The sequence below is a fragment of the Zonotrichia leucophrys genome, chromosome 3 (assembly GCF_028769735.1).
Source record: "Zonotrichia leucophrys gambelii isolate GWCS_2022_RI chromosome 3, RI_Zleu_2.0, whole genome shotgun sequence".
Taxonomy (NCBI): Eukaryota; Metazoa; Chordata; class Aves; order Passeriformes; family Passerellidae; genus Zonotrichia; species Zonotrichia leucophrys.
The window spans coordinates 77,453,010-77,461,476 of record NC_088172.1 but is presented as its reverse complement, the minus strand read 5'-3'; positions in this window follow the sequence as shown (position 1 = coordinate 77,461,476).

Genomic DNA, 8,467 nt, shown 5'->3' with positions numbered 1-8,467 from the left:
GCCAAGCACTCAGCTTTGTTTCATGTAGATGTGAAACTATGCTCTGTGTTTTTCTATTTCCTCCAAATGAAGTGGGAGGAAACACTTTTTGACTAACAGAGCCTTAGAGAGAGAGTGACTCTAAGATGTAAAAATGTAGTTCTAATTCTTGGAAGTAGATATCATTTTTCCATCCTGTAATCCTTTTTTTTCCCACCTACTCACTCATGCCTTGCCTGCCTCCTCCCTTTTCTACTCCAATTCCTCCCTTTCATGTGCCACAGGTAAGGATACAATGCCATAATAGCATCCTAGAAAATCATATACACAAGATCTGTGCAAAATATATGGATCATATTAAATAGTGGTGGTAAAAAGAAATAAAAATAAAGGCACACAATTCTTCATCCAATGACACATGAAGCAGATATATGTGTAAGTTTTGTGGGAGTGATTTTAATACAGGAGCCTTGGGTCAGCTCTAATGTGAGTAAAAAACAGCAGCAGATTAAGCACGAGCCTAAGTGGAGAAAAGCTCTTGCAGTCCTTCTGGCAGGAGATTAAAATAATTGCTAATGGCAAAGCTTTTCAAAGGTATGAATATTTTAACTCCACTACATATGATAAAGGAGCCATGGAGAGCTAAGACCTCCTTTCTAAAGAAATGCTGTAGAACAAGACTTTTTTGTTGTTTTTTTACAATTAAGCAATACTGTCTCCAACGGACAGGTTATGTGGGGTGACAGGAAGGGGCTTATGCACTATCCCACAAAATGTGTAAACAGGAGGATGAGTATGGGGGTATCAGTGTGAGAGATGCTGCACACAGCTTTTTATGGGTCTGAGACACAACCCAGTGCAGACAATATCCCCTAGACAAGAAGTAAAGGTGTTTCAAGTAAACTCCTGTCTCTGACTTTGACTTCCAGTGTGCTCCAGGGCTCCACATAAAGGTAACAACTCTATCCAGTGCAGTGTTAGCACTCATATGGTAAAAATCTTTGAAATTCATTAAATGAGAACATTCAAAATTCTTTTTTTTTTTTTTTTTTTTAATCTTGTGTGACCTCAGAAAATTTGTAAATCAGAAAAGAGAACTGCATTTGTTAAGTAACCATTGTTGTAGCAGCTTATGTCTCCACCACTCGGATCATTTGATCTCCACTTACCCCACAGTTGCTAAGGAGTGAATTACCCTCATGGGGAGCTGCACAGAAGTTCTCATTTCCTGCAGAAATGCATTAAATTTCATGTTAGAATTTGTTATAATTCTGTGGAATTGAAGCCATAATTCTTTGCCATACTACTTCATATTGCCAGAAGCAAAGAAAAGACACAGATGGCAGGTCTGGCTTGGTATCTTAATTGACACATCAGCTAGTCCATGATAAAACACCTAGATGCAAGCAACCTGCCCACAAAAGCAGTCAGAGTGCAGAAATACCTCTTGTGCATCTTTAATGAGTTTATGATGTCTAATCTGACAAGGTCACAATAAAGCATGACTTCATTTTTTACCTCACCATTATGCTTTAGGAACAAGCACATTTTAGCTACCTGGAATATCAATAGAATGGATTCTATCAAAACTATTCATTTTTACAAGAGGAAAATTTGGATGGGAGCAGGCTGTGTGAAAAGCACAGAAATACAGAAAAAGCAGAGCTGGCCAAGAGAATGTGCTTTTGGGAAGCAGGAGGACACAACAGGGCATGCCATCTGAACTGTGTTCTGTTGATGACACACTAGGTGTGTTGATGACACATCCTTTTAATGATGCTCCCAGGAATTCACACCCTCCTCAGCTGCAGGAGGAACAGACAATGAGCTCCATATTGCAACCTAGGTGAGTCCTAGTTAGATGGTGCCCTCCAAAAGTTGTGCTCTGCTGAATACAACACAAATAGTGTTCAACTAAAGCACTAAACATTCAACTGGCTGAATTTCATGATCCCTTCTTGATTTTTGCAGCTAGAAAAAGCCTATAAATACTGGGTAAGGTGAGCAGAATTGTCAAAAAATTGAAATTCACAGTCACATGAAAAAAGAAGTCAAAGGACAGCAGATTCCATTACAATCACAGGTACTGTGTATGCCTCATTAAAAGAATAGTATACAGATTATAACAACAAAAAACCTAAAAGACCTCTTGTCATTATAATCTCTATATTCATCTCCTGGGTATAACCCTGGACTGGTCAAAAGCCACTATCAAGATGGAAAAAGAAAAAAAAACACAAAATGCAGCAGCAGAGAACTGGAGAGAAAGATTTCAAATGAAGAAGAGAATGGAAAGAACTTTTATCATTCCCAGCATAAATATTTTTATTAATTTCTTTTTCCTTTGAAAAAAGGACACATTTCTGTGCTAATCCAGCATCAAAAAATACAGAAAATGTCTAAAACGCACGTAAGTTCTCCTGGTTATTTAGACTGGCACAAGCGAGACAGCAAGTGAAATGTTCCTAAAATTAACAGATGTTCTGGTCCTTTTTAAACTACTGAAAAATTGTCATGACATTACTGGTGTCATGCAACTCTAAATCTTGCATAAATTATATAATAATAAAAGTCCTGTGCATTAACTCAATGAAAAAATCTTTTCTGATTATTTGGATTTTGTTTCAGGCAATAAATCTATAATCCAGGAAACACTTTGAAGACCTGCAAATTCAATTGTGCCACAGACATAGGCATTATTTATTTATTACTACAGTAGTCTGAAAAATTATGATCTTTGATATATTATTAGTAGCAGCTGCATTATGCTGCAGTCATTAAGAAACATACACATTTATGAATTTTAATATTGACATTAAAGAAGTTGTCAGGACAAAAATGCTTATAGGACACCCCTTAAGAGCTTTTTAGCCATACTGGAGGGAGAGAGAAAGCAACAGGAATTTTCAGAGGTCTAGAAATAATAACACACAAGGAAAGATTGAGCAGAAAGATTGTCTAGGTAAGGGAATAATGAGAGTAAATTTGGAAACAGCCCGTAAATATTCAAAAGGATGCTCCAGATTCTGAGGGTATCATCTCTCTTCCTCATTCATGAGAGTAAGACAGAAAGCAAAGGGATTTAAAATGCAATAAGCAAGATACAGGTAAGGCATTAAAATACCCTTCTAGTGGTAGAGCTCATGAATCACCAAAGTGGGTATGGAATATCCATCATGAGATACTGCTAAGAACAAGAAGGACAAATTGCCTCAGAAAATTACTGCTGACGTCACCAAAGCAAGAGCCTGGGTGATACATACTCTCAAGGGTCCTTCTAACTCTTTCTCCTGTGATTTGAAATGTCACCACTTCTATTTCAACAATAGGAACTAGTTTTCATTTATTTTGTTTTGTTTGTCAAATGAGAAATTTTTTTTAAAAAGCAGTTTGCCTGTTGAAAGATGGATTATTTGTATCATAATTAAGTTATAACTCTTTTGGGTCAAATTTCAAAACAAAGTGCTGGCTTGGAAAAATTACTGAGAGTTATCTCAGTATTCCAACTCAGTTTTATTATGGGAATCAATCTTTTTAAAGATACAATTAAAAACAGCCATATAGTGGACAGAGCAATAAGCTAGAATAATTGTTCAAACAGGATGCCATACCCAAAACGCAAGGCTAGAAATCCTCCAGACAGGATTTACCATGCTGAAATGATTTCTTTTCCAGTGAAGGTTTGCATCAATGCCTCTTTTTATAGATGAAATTCATATTCATCTGTAAGCTGCATGTAAAGACTTTTCCATCACTTAAAGTTCAGTGCATGAGAAAGAGCCCTGGGCTTATCTTCTACAGAGGAGGGAATTTCACCAGACACACACCGACAAGATGATCTTTATGAATCCACTTCGAAGAATGCATCTCTCCCATACTGTAAGCAACTATCTGCTCCATGAAAAATCTTGGGTGTGGAAAGGGTTTTTAAACCCCTTAAAACCAAAAAGGTTTTTGAAACCTTTTTAAAATCATAGACTCTGCCTAAGGGTTATTGAAAGTTATTTTGTTTTTTTTTTTCTTTTTCCCATTTGCTTGCATTGGTCATGTCCATACAAAGTAGCAGTATTTTAATTCCACATACTCCTTACATTTTTGTAATGAACACATGAAATAAAATGAAAAAGACTTGAGTTAGTATTTCTTATTGGGAGACTAATCAGCTTGGAACTGGCAATTTTTATTTAAATCCAAAGGAACAGCCAATAATGACGTATAAACAATACTACAGCAATATGTTGTATAATCAATCGTGTAATATGTGATTCAAAAAATCTTTGTAAGAAACATACACCAACCTATTTATGGGCTACAAATTCACATTGAATAATGAAAAGCTGCAAATTACAGACACAATAGAAACAAGTGTACATAAGTTCATGAATGATGTATTATACCAGACATTGGCAAAAATCATAAACCATGGTTGGGCAAGTATAAATCTTCATTTTCACAGATTGTATGGTGTTAAACGCACTGTGAACCTTGGTTGAAAATTCACCTACGGAGCATTGTTGGGATCAAATGGCATTATTATGTTTCCACAAATGCAGGAGAAAAGGGACGGGAAAGAACACGGAAAAATTCTAAAAAACAACTGCAAATAACAGGATGCCTTAACTGCAATACAATAAAAGTAATTTTACAGCTAAGACAAAGTAATGACCACATTTCTGAGATTTGTGATACATACCAGGAGCTGGGCCAAAGTATGGTCCATACTTATACCAGCAGTGTGTGTGCCCTTTCAGCACACTCAAAATATTATAAAGCTTGATCTGACACAGTCAGCAGTCTACACATTATGCTGTTGCAATGAGTCTAATTTCAATAACCGCTCAGGGCCAGAAGTAAATAAATAAACTAAGGAAATAAATAAAAGGGGTGTCCAGGTTTAGAGCAAATTTGGGGAAGAATCCCCCCCAAAGGAGCTCCGCTGGGAAAAGCAGATCAAATCGCCCCCTCTCCCCAACTGGTCCGGGAGGAAAGAAAAATACCTCCTTGGAGAAAGGTGGAAAAAACCCCTGTTTATTAAACAATAAGACCAAAACAGTATCAAAACAATGAGACCCCTTGCCACTCTAAAAGAGATGACAAACTGAGAAAACCCCGGGTTCAAGCAGCAGCTCACTCAGTCTCTGATCAGTCTCTCAGTGCTAGAATTGTCGCAGGCCAGGGCCGGCCCAGTGGGCCACAGCTGCAGCTGCCGGTGCTCTCCTGGGTGTTCAGTTCAGAGCAGTTCCAAGAGGTCCAAAGAAAAGGGAAAAAAAACAGTCCAGGGAACTTCTTTGCCCCAGCTAGCTAACACTAACTAAAAAGCAAAAGAAGACCTCTCTGTCCCGCTGTCTGTCCGCAGACAACACAGTCCGGAGCAGGAATGTGGAGGAGTGAGTGCAGTGTCTGAAAACAAACTGCGCGCTTCTTCTCTCTCCCCCTTCACTCTCTGTAACACTCTTAAAGGTACAAAACTTATTATTATTCAACATAAACAGAATGAGATGATTGGGGATAAAAGCATCATATAGTCAACCCAGGACAAGGGGGAACTAAGTAAAACAACTAACCTTTCATAGGAAAAAAATCCAATGTGACTGTGAGCAAGATCAGTGGTATTTCTGCCATATTATCTTCATCTCTGAAGATCAACTCCTCTAGCAGAGCTCAAGGGTTGAAAAACTTTGACAACAGGAAATGAGCAAGGGAGGGACCTTTTAAAATGTCTGTGACCTTCAGCACCCATGGAAAGAGGAACTGAAATGTGATGTTTTCATGCAAAGGCCATATTTGCTAAATACTCCTGCTACTTTTGGAGGGTGAGTTCCTGAGATTTTGGCATATGGTGGATAAGGTGCTGTTGAAAATACTGATTTAAGGCAGAGCTTCCAGAAATCAGTTCCTAGAGCCAGTCACTTAAGGCCCCAGTCACTTAGAACAAGCTATTTCTCAGAGAGATTAACAGATAGCTGCTCTGATCTGGATACTGTGCTTCTGTGAGATGGACTCAAAATACATTTTAATGCTTTGTGAGCCCTCTTGCAGTTACGAGACAATGGCATGGGCTAGTGAACCTGTTTTTCAAAGGGTCTAAAAGCTGTTCACACTTCTATACATTGTTAAGAATACTGTTAATCTTCTGAGTGTCAGTGCGTGGATTAATGAGCTGCCTTCTCACAGAAAAATTCTGGCCACTGGCTCTGAAGCCTTTCACACTGTACAAGTCTTAAGCTGCATCTCAAATGTCCAAAAGAAGAGAACATGAAGACAATATTTGACTCCTCAAGTGTCTGTTTTCAGTTTTGGATACATTTCTGAACTTAGGGCATCGAAAAACCTGACTGAGTCAACTGCAATAGGGCATCCAAAAGGCAGGAGGAAACATCCAGAATTTCTCTTCACTATGCAGATAAAATAATAGCCATCAAAGAAATTCCTGATTTGTTGATGTTAGCTTTTCTGGAGAAACAGAAATGTATAGAAAGTATGAAGGGACAGAGAAGTCTCGGAAATTAAGATGCAGTTGTCAGGCAAGTACATAAGTACCCTGTACAGAACGTATCACTGAATTGTCTTCCCCAGGGCTAAACAGCATGGTGACTGTGTTGCACTTTTTGCCATCTTTCATGCATTTAGGTGTTCCACAGGAGCTGAATGCATTTTTGTTGTCTCTGGGCAGGAAGAGAGTTTAAGATGCTTATTTCAGATGCTCACCGGAGGGATTGAACTCCTCTAACAAAACAGAACTTACTAGAACAACCCATAGTTTGGAATTACCATTTTATCATAAAGGACTGCATGCCAAAATTTTGTCAGAGACAAATGGTTGAGAGAAATCATATGAAAGAGATGAATGGAAAACCACCTGGGCTGGTACTATGTGAAGTGACAGAAAGTGAATGACTGATGCAATGGAGAATTTATTATTGACCCTACTGCTGACAAATCTCAACTTCTCTGTTGTTCAACACAACCACTTTTTAGAGAAGTACTTTACTGGGGAAAAAATATTCAGCACTTACAAAGAGACATTGATTTCTTTCAGCTCACTCGGTCTGACCTGTGAAAGACAAATGGTGAAGGTGTTAATGGACAAATGTAAAAGGAGACATAGGCTAGTGAATAGTTACAGCTGTTCCTCACACCAGGCTACACTTTGCAGGTTTACTACAGGCCAAGATGAAGGGTGGAGGTTGAAATTCAGAAATTACCCTTCTATCAGTCATGCAATTTTATGACATGGAAAAGAAAGTCACAGCAGGCAGAAGAAAACTACTTTAGGCCTCTTCAAAGTCTAAGACAGTTTTAATGTAGGTTTCAAACTGCTCTGAAAATCCCCCTTGAGCCAGCAAACATGAACAGGTAGGATGTTCACAGACAGTGATTGCTGGCTGAGGATAAGACAGAATTGTTCCTGACTTTATATCTTACCTTCCAAAACCTGCTACCTCCCAGTATTGGAAAGCTCTAAGCTCCATTATGCTTAAATTGCTCCATATTACAACATCCTCCTGCTCTTGAAGGTGGTTTGTTATAGTTACCCTCCTGCCAGGTAGGTATAAGGAAATAAATGATATATTTTGATACAAGGCTATTTTGCTGAACTGGATGGATTAAAGAACTGGTAATAAATTTTATTTTGTCTTCTAGGCCACTGGTGCAAACCAAGTCCAGTTCAATCGTGACCAGAATTTATTGCCACCTGACAACAGAACCAAATACATGTGAAATTGATTGGCAGTTCTTAGCCCAGGTCCTTGTGACTTGGTCATGAAATTGTCCCTTCTGACACAAATTGGACTCAATGAAGCTGTGTTAATGCAAACACCCAGGAACAAGTAGGGTAGAACACTCTGCTTTGTGACTGGGAGAATCAGGTGACATTCTTCATTTAAAAAGCTTTCTTCATAAAATGTTCTTTTGTCAGGACTGAACTTTATAAAATTCAACATGAACATTTGAGACAATTATAAAATTTCAAGGCAATCTTTTTGTTGGAAGTTTCACGCTGAAATATTTTTTCATTTTACCTCAAAATATTGTTGTGCTTTGGAATTTTATTTTCAAAAAAAGGAAAATAAATTGCATGCTGAGTGTTTCAGATGACAGTTAGAGTGGGATTCATTTTGCCTAATTTTAGACATCTACACTGTAGGCGTCAACCTCAGAGCTAGTCACTCCAGGCTTCCTTTATAGCTAATGGAAAGAAACAGGTACATTTAAGGTGTGACTCGTCTGACCTATTTTAAATACCTACTTTAAGATCAATAATGATCTTAAAATTGCTGTCTCTCTCCACTGCCTATGGTATGAATCTACAGAGATCACAAATGGAGATCTACCAGAGACATCTTCTACTGCTCAGATGTGCTCTCTCCCAGCTAATTCTCCATTACATACACTTAGTTTTCAGCTTTTTCACAGTGAAAACCATAACTAATAATATATTTTCATGTGAAATAAAAAGCTGTATGTTGCTTCAGAATTTTCATTT